Here is a 17,941-nt window from a genome sequence, read left to right on the forward strand (position 1 = left end):
GGTTGTTTGCCCCTCCTTTTTTTTTTTTGTATAATTGTACAACCTTTGAAATTTGCATAAGTTATAATGATCCAGTATTATTTGTCTTTCAAAAAACAACAACAACAACTTTCTCTTCCTCCCAGCAACCATCTAAGGGGAATTAAAGTTCCTGAAAGAAGGCCAATTCAAGATGGCTTCTACTCTGATAGAAACAGAAAACAAAAAGATGAGGAAAAGCAATAAAGAAATGGGTCCTCATCAAACTTATATACTTTTGACAGCAAAGGAAACCATAAACAAAACAAAAAAAAGGCAAACTACAGACTGGGAGAAAAGATTTGCAAATGATGTCACCCTTGCAAGTACAAGGGCTTAATTTCCAAATATATGAAAAGCTCTTACAACTCAATAATCAAGACAGGGAACCCAATCAAAGAATGGGCAGAAGATCTAAATAGACATTTCTCCAAAGAAGGCATACACATGGACAATAGGCATGTGAAAAGATGCTCAATATCAATATTTATTATTTTTAATTAATTAATTAGAATTTTTTACTTTATATTGGAGTATATACTTGATTAAAAATGTGTGTTAATTTCAGATGCACAGCAAAGTGATTCAGTTATACATATACATGTATCTCTTTTTTTACAAATTCTTTTCCCATTTATGCTATTACAGAATATGGAGCACAGTTCCCTATGCCACACAAGTCCTTGTTGGTCATCTATTTTAAGTACAGTAGTGTGTATATGTCAATCCTAAACTCCCAGTTTCTCTCTCTCCATCACCTTTCACCTCTGGATATATGCCCAGGAATGGGATTTTGTATCATATGGTAGCTCTGAACCTGCCTGCAATGCAGGAGACCTGGGTTTAATCCCTGGGTCAGGAAGATCCCCTGGAAAAGGAAATGGCAACCCACTCCAGTATTCTTGCCTGGAGAATTCCATGGACGGAGAAGTCTGGCGGGCAACAGTCCCTCGGGTGACAAAAAGTCAGACACTACTTAGCAACCAAGTCACCACCACATGGTAGCTCTGTTTTCAGTTTTGAAAGGAATCTCCATTCCATTCTCCATAGTGCGTGTATCAGTTTACATTCCCACCAGCAGTGTGGGAGGGTTCCCTTTTCTCCACAGTCTCTCCAGCATTTATTGTTTGTTCAGTTCAGTTCAGTCGCTCAGTCATGTCCGAATTTTTGTGACCCCATGGACTGCAGCACGCCAGGCTTCCCTGTCCATCACCAAGTCCCAGAGCATACTCAGACTCATAGACTTTTCAGTATGGCCATTCTGATCAGTGTGAGGTTCCTTGAAGGGGGAAGGAGAATAAATGTCAGAGAATGAGCAGTAAAAGCTAAAGCGTCTCAGCCCCAGGATCCAGGACACCTCCTGGGCAACAAGGACAGCCTTTAGGAGACAGAGCAGGGTGGGTGTGCACAGGCCTCTCATTGCAGTGGCTTCTCTTGTTGCAAAGCACTGGTTCTAGTTTGCTTGGGCTTCCAAAGCACATGGGTTTAGTCGTCCTGTGGCATGTGGGATCTTCCCTGACCAGGGATCAAACCTGTGTCCCCTGCATTGACAGGTGAATTCCTAACACTGTCCCACCAGAAAGCCCCCACCACATCTTCTTTATCCATTCATTTGTCGATTGTCATTTAAGTTGCTTGTATGGCTTCTCAGGTAGCTCAGACGGTAAAGAATCTACCTTCTATGCGGGAGACCTGGGTTCATTCCCTGTGTTGAGAAGATCCCCTGAAGGAGGGCATGGCAACCCACTCCAGTATTCGTGCCCGGAGAATCCCATGGACAGAGGAGCCTGGTGGGCCACAGACCATGGGGTCACGAAGAGTTGAACACGACTGAGCTACTAAGCACACACACATTCTCCTTCCCCTGATGGTGTCTAGGCCCTGGTTTCCACCTCTTACCCTGGGCCCACAATTCTCCAGCTGAACGGCCTCAGGTTCTGAGTCCTTGCCCCATGTCTCCCCCAGGGTCTGGGTCTGTTCTGAGCAGGCCTTCAAGGCATTAATTCTCCTCCAAGAGAAGCAAGGGTTTGGGCCTCTTATTGTCATAATGAAGGAAAGTCTATGTCTCCAATGCCCGTGTGGAGCCTCCACCTCACATCAGTGCTGGAGTGACAAGAAGTGGTAGCCAAGTTAAGTGTCTGTGAGGAAACTCAGGTGCTAGCTGGCATGTGCTGACTCACTCTTCATGTGCCCCACAAAATTCATCTGTTGCAGCTTTGGCCCTGAATGTGATGGTATCAGAAGATGCATGTGTGGGAAGTGATTGGTGGGTTCAGGTCAGTTCAGTTCAGTCTCTCAGTCATGTTTGACTCTTTGTGACTCCTTGGACTGCAGCATGCCAGGCTTTGCTCTCCGTCACCAACATCCAGAGCTTGCTCAAACTCATGTCCATCAAATTGGTGATGCCATCCAACCGTCACATTCTCTGTCATCCCCATCTCCTCCTGCCTTCAATCTTTCCCAGCATCAGGGTGTTTTCAAATGAGTCAGCTCTTCGAATCAGGTGGCCAGAGGATTGAAGTTTCAGCTTCAACATCAGTCCTTCAAATGAACACCCAGGACTGATCTCCTTTAGGATAGACTGGTTGGATCTCCTTGCAGTCCAAGGGACTCTCAAGAGTCTTCTCCAACACCACAGCTCAGAAGCATCAATTCTTCGGCACTCAGCTTTCTTTATAGTCCACCTCTCACATCGATACATGACTACTGGAAAAACCATAGCCTTGACTACACAGACCTTTGTTGACAAAGTAATGTCTCTGCTTTTTAATATGCTGTCTCGGTTGGTCATAACTTTCCTTCCAAGGAGTAAGCGTCTTTGAATTTCATGGCTGCAATTACCATCTGCCGTGATTTTGGAGCCCAGAAAAATAAAGTCAGCCACTGTTTCCACTGTTTCCCCATCTATTTGCCATGAAGTGATGGGACCAAATGCCATGATCTTAGTTTTCTGAATGTTGAGCTTTAAGGCAACCTTTTCCCTCTCCTCTTTCACTTTCATCAAGAGGCTCTTCAGTTCTTCTTCACTTATCCTATATCAAAAAGGCTGGAAGTTAGGGTTCACAAGGGCCTCTTATTGTATAGTTAAAATATGGCCCATTGTGGTGACCTGACAAACAAGGGATGAAGTCACAGTGGCCACATTGCCCTGATGCGCATCCTATTTCTTCCTTAAGGTGATATCCTGTTTTTCCCTGCTGGTGCCAGTTTCTCAAGACTCCTTGACCACCCGACCCTGAGAACCCTTTGACTAAGTAACCACAATACCCCAGCTGTGGGCCAAAGATCAATTGTGGCCCCCTCCCTCTGGGAACAATTTCCCATCGATAGGGTATAAGAAGGGTTGGCTGTAAAAAGAGAGCACCAGTTTCTCTCTAAATCCAGTTGCTTTCTTTCTTTCTTATAATAAACCTTTCTCTGCCTGAATTCCTGGCTCATTCTCTTTTTCTCCACGCTCGCCTTACAGCACATGCATCTTGGGGAGGTTCCATGGACCACGCAGGCATGAAGAAAGAAACAAGATAATTGGCCAAAGGTAAACAAAGACCCGAAGGACTCTCCTACATAAGTAATTTACATCACCTTCATACTGAGCTCCTCCTCCCTCAGGATGCCTGCACTCCTCTCCGGTGTGTGTCTCTGCAGAACTTGTGACATACTGCACTCCTCCTCATTATAGACAATGCCCATGCCCTTTCTCTCTGGGTATTTATTTCTGCCTTGCTTCTGTCTTAAATAAACAGCCAGTTTTTCTATGTTCTCTCTCAAACATTGTGCTGAGTCTCTAATAATAAGCTTTGTACCTATTTTACAGTTTTTGCTTCCTTGGAACATTCTTGCTATCAAATGGGGGAAAGAACCAGGGCCACTTTGCTTCTAGCCTCTAGTCCCTGGTGGTCTTGTGGCTAGGGTTCCGGGATTTTCATCCAGGCTACCATGGTTCAATCTCTGCCCAGGGAAGAAAGGTCTCTCTTCAGGACAACTCACTCCTCTCCCTCCAAAATCTCTGGGAATATTTCAGTTCAGTTCAGTTCAGTTCATTCTCTTAGTCATGTCCAACTCCTTGTGACCCCATGAACCACAGCATGCCAGGGCTCCCTGTCCATCACCAACTCCCGGAGTCCACCCAAACCGACGTCCATTGAGTCAATGATGCCATCCAACCATCTCATCCTCTGTCATCCCCTTCTCCTCCTGCCCTCAATCTTTCCCACCATCAAGGTCTTTTCCAATGAGTCAGCTCTTCGCATCAGGTGGCCAAAGGATTCGAGTTTCAACGTCACCATCAGTCCTTCCAATGAACATTCAGGACTGATTTCCTCTAGGATGGACTGGTTGGATCTCCTTGTAATCCAAGGGATTCTCAAGAGTCTTCTCCAACACCACAGTTCAAAAGTATCAATTCTTCAGTGCTCAGCTTTCTTTATAGTCCAACTCTCACATCCATACATGACCACTGGAACAACCAAGGCCCTGACTAGAAGGATCTTTGTTGACAATGTGATGTCTCTGCTTTTTAGTATGCTGTCTCAGTTGGTCATAACTTTCCTTCCAAGGAGTAAGCATCTTTGAATTTCATGGCTGCAATCAGCATCTGCAGTGAGATTGGAGCCCAGAAAAATAAAGTCAGCCACTGTTTCCACTGTTTCCCCATCTATTTGCCATGAAGTGATGGGACAAAATGCCATGGTCTTAGTTTTCTGAATGTTGAGTTTTAAGCTGACTTTTTCACTCTCTTTTTTTACTTTCAAGAGGCTCTTTAGTTCTTCTTTACTTTCTGCCATTGGAGTGGTGTCATCTGCATATCTGAGGTTATTGATATTTCTCCTGGCAATCTTGATTCCAGCTTCTGCTTCTTCCAGCCCAGAGTTTCTCATGATGTACTCTGAATATAAGTTAAATAAGCAGGGTGACAATATACAGCCTTGACGGACTCCTTTTCCTACTTGGAACCAGTCTGTTGTTCCATGTCCAGTTCTAACTGCTGCTTCCTGACCTGCATATAGGTTTCTCAAGAGGCAGGTCAGGTGGTCTGGTATTCCCATCTCTTTCAGAATTTTCCAGTTTATTGTGATCCACACAGTCAAAGCCTTTGGCATAGTTAAAAAAAAAAAAAAAAAAAGCAGAAATAGATGTTTTTCTGGAACTCTCTTGCTTTTTCCATGATCCAGCAGATGTTGGCAATTTGATCTCTGGTTCCTCGGCCTTTTCTAAAACCAGCTTGAACATCTGGAAGTTCACGGTTCACGTATTGCTGAAGCCTGGCTTGGAGAATTTTGAGCATTACTTTACTAGCGTGTGAGATGAGTACAGTTGTGCAGTAGTTTGAGCATTTTTTGGCATTGCCTTTCTTTGAGATTGGAATGAAAACTGACCTTTTCCAGTCCTGTGGCCACTGCTGAGATTTCCAAATTTGCTGGCATATTGAGTGCAGCACTTTCACAGCATCATCTGTCAAGATTTGAAATAGCTCAACTGGAATTCCATCATCTCCACTAGCTTTGTTCATAGTGATGCTTTCTAAGGCCCACTTGACTTCACACTCCAAGATGTCTGGCTCTAGGTGAGTGATCACACCATCGTGATTATCTTGGTCATGAAGATCTTTTTTGTACAGTTTTTCTTTGTATTCTTGCCATCTCTTCTTAATATCTTCTGCTTCTGTTAGGTCCATACCATTTCTGTCCTTTATCGAATCCATTTTTGCATGAAATGTTCCCTTGGTATCTCTAATTTTCTTGAAGAGATCTCTAGTCTTTCCCACTCTGTTGTTTTCCTCTATTTCTTTGCATTGATCGCTGAGGAAGGCTTTCTTATCTCTTCTTGCTATTCTTTGGAACTCTGCATTCAGATGCTTATATCTTTCCTTTGCTCCTTTGCTTTTCACTTCTCTTCTTTTCACAGCTATTTATAAGGCCTCCTCAGACAGCCATTTTGCTTTTTCACATTTCTTTTTCTTGGAGATGGTCTTGATTCTTGTCTCCTGTACAATGTCATGAACCTCTGTCCATAGTTCATCAGGCACTGTATCTATCAGATCTAGTCCCTTAAAACTATTTCTCACTTCCACTGTATAATCATAAGGGATTTGATTTAGTTCATACCTGAATGTTCTAGTGGTTTTCTCCACTTTCTTCAATTTCAGGCTGAATTTGGCAATAAGGAGTTCATGATCTGAGCCATAGTCAGCTCCCAGTCTTGTTGTTGCTGACTGTATAGAGCTTCTCCATCTTTGGCTGCAAAGAATATAATCAATCTGATTGGAAGAGGGTGTTTGCTATGACCAGTGCATTCTCTTGGTAGAACTGTATTAGCCTTTGCCCTGCTTCATTCTGTACTCCAAGGCCCAATTTGCCTGTTACTCCAGGTGTTTCTTGACTTCCTACTTTTGCATTCCAGTCCCCTATAATGAAAAGGACATCTTTTTTGGGTGTTAGTTCTAAAAGGTCTTGTAGGTCATCATATAAGTCTTCAGTTTCTTCAGCGTTACTGGTTGGGGCATAGACTTGGATTACCGTGATATTGAATGGTTTGCCTTGGAAACAAATAGAGATCATTCTGTCATTTTTGAGACTGCATCCATGTACTGCATTTCAGACTCTTTTGTTGACCATGCTGGCTACTCCATTTCTTCTAAGGGAGTCCTGCCCACAGTAGTAGATATAATGGTCATCTGAGTTAAACTCACCCATTCCAGTCCATCTTAGTTTGCTGATTCCAAGAATGTTGATGTTCACTCTTGTCACCTCCTGTTCGACCACTTCCAATTTGCCTTGGTTCATGGACCTGACATTCCAGGTTCCTATGCAATCTTGCTCTTTACAGCATCTGACCTTGCTTCTATCACCAGTCCCACCCATAACTGGGTGTTGTTTTTGCTTTGGCTCCATCCCTTCATTCTTTCTGGAGTTATTTCTCCACTGATCTCCAGTAGCATGTTGGGCACCTACCAACCTGGGGAGTTCATCTTTCAGTGTCCTGTCTTTTTGCCTTTTCATACTGTTCGTGGGGTTCTCAAGGCAAGAATACTGAAGTGGCTTGCCATTCCCTTCTCCAGTGGACCGCATTCTGTCAGACCTCTCCACCATGACCAAACTAGGGTCTGTCTGCTTCCCACTCTAAAGCCATTAGAGAGGTCTTGTTGATGGAAAGGAAAGTTCGCCTTATTTTGGATGCCAGCAATGGTGGAGGGGAAGAGGGTAGCAGACCTCCATGGTGGCTCAGTGGTAAAGAATCTGCCCAGAATCCACCCGTCAATGCAGGAGGTGTGGGTTCAATCCCTGCCTCAGAAAGATTCCTTGCAGAAGGAAATAGCAACCCACCCCAGTGTTCTTGCCTGGGAAATCCCATGGACAGAGGAGTCTGGCAGGCTACAGTCCATGGGGTCACAAAGAGTCACATACTTAGTGACTAAACAACAAATGGAGATGAGCGGGGTGTGGGAAGGATGGACATCTGTCCAAAGGCTGACTCCCCCCAACTGACAATAAGTGGCAAGAACTTTTATAGACAGAGGGACGGGGCTGCATGCAGAAACAGCACAGTCAGCTCTGACAGTCATCTCCAACTTGGTCATGGATGGTCTGACCAGAGTCATCTTGATTGTTTCAAGGACAATTAATCTTTGGTTCCATGGTTGGTTTGTTCTCATCTCCTTGAGGACAATTCTTGGAATTGTGGCAGCTTATATCATGGCTACAGTCTGGTCATCATGTAGCTAATTTCTTCCAACTGGTGGGAATTTATGTATCTATAAGACAGTTCACAGGATAGAGCTCAGAATATTATCAATAGCCCTTGAGAAGGACCTCAAAGTCCTTGACTACACTTAATGACTACATTATTCTTATTTGGTCTCCTTTGACTATTTTCCTTAGTTTCTGCATTTTCTCACTTCTCTGATTAAGCTTAGTGTGTGGCTAAAGCTTTTCTATGGACAAAAGGCAGGCTGAGGACATGGTGGGGCAAGGGCCATAGGGTCCCACTCTCTTTCATCGGAATTCCTTCTACAGTTTGAGGGAAGGGAAACAAGTTCCCTCACTCTATCCTGAGGGGAACAAGCTGGTCCCTTATGTGGGGTGAGGGTGGGGGCTGATCCGTGGGTCAGGCAGGAGGGGTGGCTTAGGTGGTCTGCCCACCCCCTTGGTGGTGCTGTGTGTCGGCTTATATGCACTACCTTGCTTTTGCTCCCAACACCTCAGTAGTGGCAGCTGGGGTTTGATCTTTTTGTATCTTGTTGCTCATAATTTGTGCCAACTGTGCATACATGCAGCACTTTTTCTCCCTTTATAGTGTCTTTGCATTTTTATGCTTCATGAGACCTTTGTCCAGGTCCCAGCCTGTCTCAGGTGTGACAGAAGCAGGAGGAGAAGAGGGAATTCTGGCTTGGACTCCCTGGTCATATACTTTCCCATGGTCTATACGTAACACCTAGAAAATGATTTCTCAAAATAACTGAACCCCCTTCCATCTGATTTCGTCAATCTAGTTAATTAGAAGAACTGCTGTATGGAGTTAATTTCCCAGTGTGTAGTGAATTAACTTCGCATCCAGACATCTAAAACTGGTTCTGGCCACATGCCATCCTTGTGGGATGAATTGAGGAAATAGTCACTGAACTCAATTACTGTGCTCCATGGTTCAGATGAAGAGTGTGGTTGACACACAGAGAGAGATCCTGGCCACACTGTGTGAGATGCTCAACAGGGGCAGCTGCTGTCTCCGTGCCTGCCAAGTTCCCATTTCTCAGCAACAGCCCAATAAATATTTATTGAATGAATACATGTTCAGTTACTGCTTATTTTCTAGTGTTAATGAATATGTTATCAGTCCAGGATCATCAATAGATGGTAAAATTATGGGCTGAAATATTGTCAGGGAACAGGATATTCCTGTTTTATAATAGAGGAATATTATAATATTCCTATTATTATTACTGTTTTATAATAGAAGAATATCCCTCTATTCTAACACAGAAGTGAAGTTTCAACCCACATTTTTTTGTCTGTGCAAATATCAGAATCAAACTCACCTTTTATTTTTATCATTATCATCATCATGATCACTTGCTAGTCAGTATCTTATTGACATTCTGGAGACTTTGGTTTGACCTCCTTTATCCTGACTATTGGGAGAAGGCAATGGCTCTTCCTTATGTGAGTTGCTGTGTGGTTTCCACTGGCTTTATTTTGAGAAGTGTGACCAGGGTAACCTTAATACTTCTTTTAGCTGGACTAAACTACCAGACCACCTGACCTGCCTCTTGAGAAATCTGTATGCAGGTCAGGAAGCAACAGTTAGAACAAGACATGGAACAACAGACTGGTTCCAAATAGGAAAGGGAGTACGTCAAGGCTGTATATTGTCACCCTGCTTATTTAACTTATCTGCAGAGTACATCATGAGAAACGCTGGACTGGAAGAAACACAAGCTGGAATCAAGCTTGCCAGGAGAAATACCAATAACCTCAGATATGCAGATGACACCACCCTTATGGCAGACAGTGAAGAGGAACTAAAAAGCCTCTTGATGAAAGTAAAAGAGGAGAGTGAAAAAGTTGACTTAAAGCTCAACATTCAGAAAACGAAGATCATGGCACCCAGTCCCATCACTTCATGGTAAATAGATGGGGAAACAGTGGAAACAGTGTCAGACTTTATTTTTTTGGGCTCCAAAATCACTGCAGATGGTGACTGCAACCATGAAATTAAAAGACGCTTACTCTTTGGAAGGAAAGTTATGACTAACATAGATAGCAATATTGTAAAGCAGAGACATTACTTTGCCAACAAAGGTCTGTCTATCCAAGGCTATGGTTTTTCCTGTGGTCATGTGTGGATGTGAGAGTTGGACTGTGAAGAAGGCTGAGCGCTGAAGAATTGATGCTTTTGAACTGTGGTGTTGGAGAAAACTCTTGAGAATGCCTTGGACTGCAAGGAGATCCAACCAGTCCATTCTGAAGGAGATTAGCCCTGGGATTTCTTTGGAAGGAATGATGCTAAAGCTGAAACTCCAGTACTTTGGCCACCTCATGAGAAGAGTTGACTCACTGGAAAAGATTCTGATGCTGGGAGGGATTGGGGGCAGGAGGAGAAGGGGAAGACAGAGGACGGGATGGCTGAATGACATCATTGACTCGATGGACGTGAGTCTGAGTGAACTCTGGGAGCTGGTGATGGACAGGGAGGCCTGGCGTGCTGCGATTCATGGGGTTGCAAAGAGTTGTACACGACTGAGCAATTTAACTGAACTGAAACTTGAGATGAAGTTTGACCTCATTCCAGGCTCTAGGCCTCTAACTTCCCTTTTCTTAGAGCGTTTTACTTCAAAATCTTGTCACTTTTTCTCTTACCAGTTTTACAACTCAGGACTGTTTTCTCAAAGCCCAGGGAGCCATCTCTTTCTTTCTTTCTCTTAAGGTGACTTATTAAGGCCACTTATTACTTAAATATGCTAGCATACTCTATGACCAAGCCCACCCAGATGAAAGGAAGAATGAGAACTAAGACAAGCTATACACCTAGTGGAAAAGGAGTCAGTGAAGGATACTAATTTGCCAGTCTATGTAACATGAGCTTTTCTACTGTGTATTATCTAACAAGATATAACTTCCTTTGCTGTTGCTGCTGTTTAGTCCCTAAGTCATGTCCAACTCTGTGAGACTTCATGGACTGTAGCCAGCCAGGCTCCTATGTCCAAGGGATTTCCCAGGGAATAATACTGGAGTGGCATCTGTTTACAGATTTTTTTTTTGGTTGCCCTGGGTCTATGTTTCTGCGTGCAGGCTTCCTCCAGCTGCAGCTAGCAGGGGCTCCTCTCTAGCTGCAGTGCTTGGGCTTCTCATTGGGGTGGCTCCTCTTGTTGTGGAGCACTGGCCTTGGGCATGTGGGGTTCAGTCGTCACGGTATTGGTTTCGGCAGTTAAGGCCTGCAGGCTCTAGAGTGTGGGCCTTGGGAGCCATCTCTGAATCTGAAGTATTAAAGGAGATAGGGCTGGCATCTGCCAGTCTCTGTAGGAGGGTAGGAGCCTATATTTGGCTCCTAATGAAAGGTTGGTGTTGAATCACGCGAATACACCAGGATTCTTGGCCCCCGGAGGAGAAGAATTCAATCCGGGGCCAGAGACGAGGCTTGATCGCTCAGAGCTTTTGTGTAATAAAGTTTTATTGAAGTATAAAGGAGATAGAGAAAGCTTCTGACATAGGCATCAGAAGGGGGCAGAAAGAGTACCCGCCTGCTAGTCTTCAGCTGGATGTTATATAGTCACTAGCAGTCTGTTAATGAAAGAAAGGAATGTCTTAAAATTCAGAATGGCACCAGGCCCCTCACCCATAAGATGCATTTTGGGATAGTCTTGGCGCCAAATGGTTTATCCTGGGCCATAAAATGATTAACTTGAATCTTGAAGAAGGGCAGACCACCATACAAATAGTTTCATTTACATAGATTAGGGGAACAATATCCATACTGGTTTGTCAAGTAGCTTCTGGGCCAAGAGGTGGAACCGACTTGGAGACAGACTTTGGGATAAAGGCATAGTACATTAGCGTAGCTTAAGACGAACATTTCCATAAGAAAAAGGCATTGGTTATCTCTAGGCTCAAGAATAGCTAACTTCAGGTGAAACCAGGTGTCATTATGGCAACACAGTATTTTAAGAGAAACCTCCCTTTAAATTTGTATAGAGAAGGAAAAAAATATTGCTAGTTTGTTTCCTCCTGCCGCTTAAGAGAGATAAAAATGTCTGACGCTTGCAGGCTATTTCCTCCATTTGGAGAACCCTGGTCTTCCTGCCTGTTACCCTCTCACCAAGTAGCCCAGCTGGTAAAGAATCGACCTGCAAGGCGGGAGACCCTGGTTTGATTCCTGGGTTGGGAAGAGACCTGGGAGAAGGGATAGACTACCCACTCCAGTATTCTTGGGCTTCCCTTGTGGATCAGATGGTAAAAGAATCCACCTGCAATGCGAGAGACCCAGGTTCAACCCTAGGGTTGGGAAGATCCCTTGGAAGAGGGCCTGGCAACTCACTCCAGTATTCTTGCCTGGAGAATCCCTGTGGGCAGAGGAGCCTGGAGGGCTATAGTACGTGGAGTCACAAAGAGTCAGACAGGACTGAGCAACTAGGCCCAGCACAGCACAGGAGCCTGTACTAGTCAGCTGGTCCGGCCATACAAAGGACCACAGACTGGATGGCTTACCCAACAAACACAGGTTTTTCTACAGTTCTGTAGGGAGGCAGTCCAAGATCATGATGCTGGAGGGTTTGTATCTTTATAAGATCAATGTATCTTATTTTTTGATGCATTTCAAACTTGAAGACAATACAACATTTGCCTCAAACACTTCATCATGTAGTTGAGGAACTAATGGTTTTTTCTGCCTTTGAATCTGTACTCTGTTTCCTCATGTCACCTTGAACTTCTAATTTAATGAATACTGCTGCATTTTCTTTAATGGACTGTATTAATTTTTTAGTTTTAATATTTAAAGTTTAAGGTTTAAAATTTAGTTTCCCAGGATAGAAATTAAGATGCATCATTTTTATTTTTTGGCTATGCCATGAGGCATGTAGGATCTTGTTCCTTAACCAGGGATCAAACCCCTACCCCTAGCAGTCTAAGCATGGAGTCTTTACCACTGGGCCACCAGGGAAGGCCCCGATCCACCATTTTAATATATATACATATATATTTATATATAAATATATACTTATAATATGGATATTATAAACATATTTTATTTTTACCTTTAATCTCAGTAAGAGATAAATGATCACTAAAGGGAGCCTCCCCAACTGCATAAATAGTACAAATTGAAGAGCTCTGGTCCATGGATGGAAATGAAGAAAGAACATAAGATAAAAATAGACATCAGGAATCAAGACAGCCTTTCATTACCATCCCTTTTGCTTGTTGTTGTTAGTGTTAGTCCTGTTCAGAATGATCATCTCCAATACATTTTTAGGGGATATATCAACCAGTTCAGTTCAGTTCAGTCGCTCAGTCGTGTCTGACTCTTTGCGACCCCACGAATCACAGCACGCCAGGCCTCCCTGTCCATCACCAACTCCCAGACTTCACTCACACTCACGTCCATCAAGTCAGTGATGTCATCCAGCCATCTCATCCTCTGTCGTCCCCTTCTCCTCGTGCCTCCAATCCCTCCCAGCATCAGAGTCTTTTCCAATGAGTCAACTCTTCACATCAGGTGGCCAAAGTACTGGAGTTTCAGCTTTAGCATCATTCCTTCCAAAGAAAGCCCAGGGCTGATCTCCTTCAGATTGGACTGGTTGGATCTCCTTGCAGTCCAAGGGACTCTCAAGAGTCTTCTCCAACACCACACTTCAAAAGCATCAATTCTTCGGTGCTCAGCCTTCTTCACAGTCCAACTCTCACATCCATACATGACCACAGGAAAAACCATAGCATTGACTAGACGGACCTTTGTTGGCAAAGTAATGTCTCTGCTTTTGAATATGATATCAACCAGGCTCCCCTCTAATTTTCAGAAAATGATAGGGACCTCAGCTCCAGAATTCTCCCAGGGGACTCGTGAATGTGATGTTAGCAAGACCACAGTCATAGGAGAGAAAAACCTCTCCGTCCACCTGGCCTTGAACCTCACACCATGGCTGTCCAGGTCTGGGCTGAGGATTGATGGTCAAATTATAGGGAAGAGAGTGAGCATGTGTGAAGGCAAAACACAGTGAGGGTGAGGTTGGGAGAAAAAGACCCATAGGCTCCTCCCCCAGTTATGTGAGAGCGGAGTAAGGCTGCAGGGCTGGGCTGACAGAGCAGGACGGCCCCGCCTGCCCCACCACCCCAAACACACCCCAGGTACTGGCTGAGGAAGAGGAGGAAGCCTTGATCAGGCAAAAAAACCACACGGCCCTGGATATGCCCGTCTCCACTCTATTCAAAAGCTCTACACCTAGCATGAACTGACACAATTTTTTCCAGAGGCGGGCCAGGCCAGCTCAGAAGGAGAGGCCTAAACACAGAGGACTGTGAGAATGTCTCCGAGTGTCCTGAGGAGAGATGGGGAGCCTTTGGAGGCTGCTCCTGAAGAAGCAGGATCACAGTGGATAGCAGGATGAGCATAGAACCCAAAGCTGGAGAAGGCAGAGCTCACAATTAGGGGTCACAGGACTTAGCAAGGCCAGGGAGATGCTGCTGATCTCCCACTAGGATGGGTCTTGGAAGCCTGGAGAAAGGCCTGGCCCACCTGGCATGAAAGAGAAAGTCCAGAACTTCCAAGGCAGGTGGTAGAGGAGGGGATCCAAGGCTCAGAGAAGTGAATCTGCCAGGGCGGACACGGTATGAAAGGGCAGGAAAGTGTGCAATCCACCGCTCCATGGGAAAGCCTGATGGACTCCATTGAGCCTGAGAGGAAGGCGTGGATGAGAAACATGTCCAGCAGCGCAAGTGAGATCTGCTGGGACTTGAAACCTAGATCTGTAGACCTTCGCTCTAGTGCTTGCACCTGGACAGTGATCTCCTCCAGCAACAAAATACAAAGAAATTATGAGGGACTGAAAATAACTGCCTGCATGCCAAGTTGGGCTTAATTATGAATGAAAAGATAAAACACCCAACTGGAAAAGCAGGGTGCGGGGTATGATCCCTGCACAGGACACTGCCACAACGGTGGGCAGACCACCTAAGCCATCCCTCAGGTCCTAAGCCTTGACCTGCCCCTTCCCTCACCCATATAAGGGACCAGCCTGCCTCCCCCACCGCCCTCCCCCCAAGGGAATGAGCAAGGAAACCTGTTGCTTGTGCCTGCGCCCTCACACTGCAGCACGTGTCCCAGTGAAGCCTCGCCTAAATTTCTTATCTGGCCTCTTATCCACTTCTATCCATTAGGGTTCTGTTCGTGCCCTCCAAGAGTCTATTCCCCCAGTCCTGTGTACGTTCTGGCAGCTCTTTGGTGGGGTTAATGGCGACCTCCACCAAGAGGACTTATGCAATACCCATGTCTGCGGCACCAAGCATACCCAAGTCTGTCGAACCCAGAGCCCCTGCCCCTGCGGCATCATTGACTCAATGGGCATGAGTTTGAGTAAACACTGGGAGTTGGTGATGGACAGGGAGGCCTCGCGTGCTGCAGTCCCTGGGGTCACAAAGAGTTGGACATGACTGAGTGACTGAATGAACTGAACTGAGGCCAATAAGCCTGGTCGCTAACATACTCTGTGGCAACCATGAAGGGCTACTGTCCCCTTTCTGCCAGAGCATCTGGGCATCTCTGTGACCTCAGGGTGCAAATTCTCTGTGGTGACAAGTGGCCGCCTGAACCTCAGCTCAGAGTCACCAGTTTGGTTGGTCTGCCTTCCTGGCCCCTGGGGGCCTCAGGGCCCTCATTCAGGCATCGCGCTCCCCCTCACCCTTTGTCCCTTTCCCTCATCTATTATCTCTCCACTTCTCCTCTCTCTGTCTTATCCTTCTGAGAGAGTGGACCTCGGCAAGGTCAGCATCACCCCTCCCAGCTTAGGAGACAAAGCTCCCTCTGGCTGTCAATGGCTCACTTTGATGGGGACAAGGTGGTGGGAGAGACCCACCTCATACCCTGCAGGTCTTGGTCCAGCAGGTTCTGCCTCATAGGAGATTTGTGAGAACGATAGAGGTTCAAACCACGTATTAGGTAGTGGCTGGACGTCTGATCATACCAATATTCTCACTTCTATTTTCCTGCTGCCAAGAGAAGTCCCGTTGGGAACTCAGTTAAGTGGCAGATATCTATATGCTGGTTTATGCGTAGGTGAGAATCCCACCTCTGGGCTGCAGGCCCACAGCCGATGTACAAGGGGCTGGTTTCTGGGCTTGATCACCCCAGTGGGCAGTGGACAGGGTGCTCCCTCCCTCACTGGCCCTTTCTGGAAGCCTGCAGGTTGGTGCCTGAATAAATAGACACCCGCAGAGTGCAAGGGTTGAAAAGGCAATGGCTCCCTTTCCGTTTTTTCAGTCTTTTCTGTCCCTCTTCCCTTTTGCTCTCCCTTGGTCCTCATATCTACACTCCTGACCTTTTACATCCAAGAGACTCCCTGTTGGGTCACCTTTTTCACCATGACTTGTTTGTTTTGTGTCCCCACTTCAGGCTTGAGGTTCCCACTGGCCCCCTTGAGAGAAGAGCTGGGCTGGGCTGGACAAAATGCCCCAGAGGCCACTTCCCAGTAAGACCCTCTCTTTGTTTCTTTTTGTTAATTTTCTGTCATTGGTAGGTTCTCTCAGTCAGTGAATTTAAAAGCATCTTTGTTTTATGTACTTTTCTCTGTCCAATTGCTCCTGCAAAGCTCTGCTACAGTTGTGGGCATGGGTTACTTGTTGCTCTTTCACTCAGTCATGTCTGACTCTTTGTGACCCCATGGACTGCAAGAACCAGGCTTCCATGTCCTTCACCATCTCCTGGAGCTTGCTCACACTCATGTCGATTGAGTCAGTGATGCCATCCAACCATCCCGTCCCCTGTCATCCCCTTCTCCTCCTGCCTTCAATCTTTCCCAGCATCTTTCCCAGGTCTTTTCCAATGAGTCATCTCTTCACATCAGGTGGCCAATGTATTGGAGCTTCAACTTCAGCATCAGTCCTTCCAATGAATATTCAGGACTGATTTCCTTTAGGATTGACTGGTTTGATTTCCTTGCTATCCAAGGGACTCTCAAGAGTCTTCCACAACACCACAGCTCAAAAGCATCAATTCTTCAGTGCTCAGTCTTCTTATGGCCCAACTGTCACGTCCATACATGACTACTGAAAAAACCATAGCTTTGACTATAGGGACCTTTGTTGGGAAAGTGATGTCTCCGGTTTTTAATATGCTATCTAGGTTTATCATAGCTTTTCTTCCAAGGAGCAAGCATCTTTTAATTTCATGGCTGCAATCACTGTTCACAATCATTTTGGAAGACTTTAAAAACAAAACAAACAAAAAAGGGAGCTTCCATTTCTCCCTTCCAAAATGTAAGTCTTTCGCCTGGGTTCTCAGGAACCATCTGATCCATCTGTGGTACCCCAGAGTCAGGGGGAAAAAATAGCATTTTTAAAACAGAAGCAATAAAACAAGGAGATCTCTGGTTCTGTCTTTACATGAAAATGAATTTGTAACTGAGCGTGATTTAATTGGGTTAAAGGAAAGTAAGTACTATATAAATAAACTCTCAGAAATATCAATAAAGCTCGTCAGAACACATTTCTGACACCAGGGACGACCCTGAGTCAGAATGATTGGGCAGAGATGACCCAGAAACTAACTCCATCACCAAAGAACCTGAGACCACAAGCCATGTGGCAAAGCAGTTCTGCTGGGTTCCCTTACCCTGCTGCTCTCGGCCCTGTAGCCCCTTCCCAAAAAAGCCTCTTCCCTTGTCAGCATACGTGTCTCCTGGAACAATTCATTTCCCAGTGTTAGACAAAAGCCCACTCTCAGACCCTGCAAGGAGTCCCCCTTTCTGTAACAGATGGCGACTCTGGTGGGATTTCCTCACTGCGACTGATGCCCTGACCATTCAGGTACTTAGGGACAAGCTTGTCCGCTGACTGACCTGACTCAGTGGCCGGAACAAGAATTTTCTTTTGTTCCTTGTCTCCTCCCAACTCAAATGACTGGCCTGAGTGCACCCAATCTGATAAGGGACAAGAGACTTAAGACTGATAAGGAACAAAGTGAGGAACAAGAGCCTTAAGTTCAGTGGCTCAGTCGTCTCCGACTCTTTGCGACCCCGTGGACTGCAAACCCATCACCAACTCCCGGATTTTACTCAAACTCACGTCCATCGAGTCGGTGATGCCTTCCAACTATCTCATCCTCTGTCGTCCCCTGCTCCTACCGTCTCTAATCCTTCCCAGCATCAGGGTCTTTTCCAGTGAGTCAGTTCTTCGCATCAGGTGGCCAAAGTATTGGCGTTTCAGCCCCAGCTACAAGAACT

At 45.4% G+C, this 17,941-nt stretch overlaps 1 protein-coding gene across 1 annotated transcript in view; it reads left to right on the forward strand.

Moving 5' to 3' along the window:
* The window catches only part of LOC109564039 (UL16-binding protein 1-like), a 267,031-nt gene that overhangs the window by 88,066 nt on the left and 161,024 nt on the right, over nt 1–17,941 (forward strand). The gene's annotated exons all lie outside the window — the stretch shown is intronic.

Source organism: Bos indicus, chromosome 9 (assembly GCF_029378745.1).
Source record: "Bos indicus isolate NIAB-ARS_2022 breed Sahiwal x Tharparkar chromosome 9, NIAB-ARS_B.indTharparkar_mat_pri_1.0, whole genome shotgun sequence".
NCBI classification, from domain to species: Eukaryota; Metazoa; Chordata; class Mammalia; order Artiodactyla; family Bovidae; genus Bos; species Bos indicus.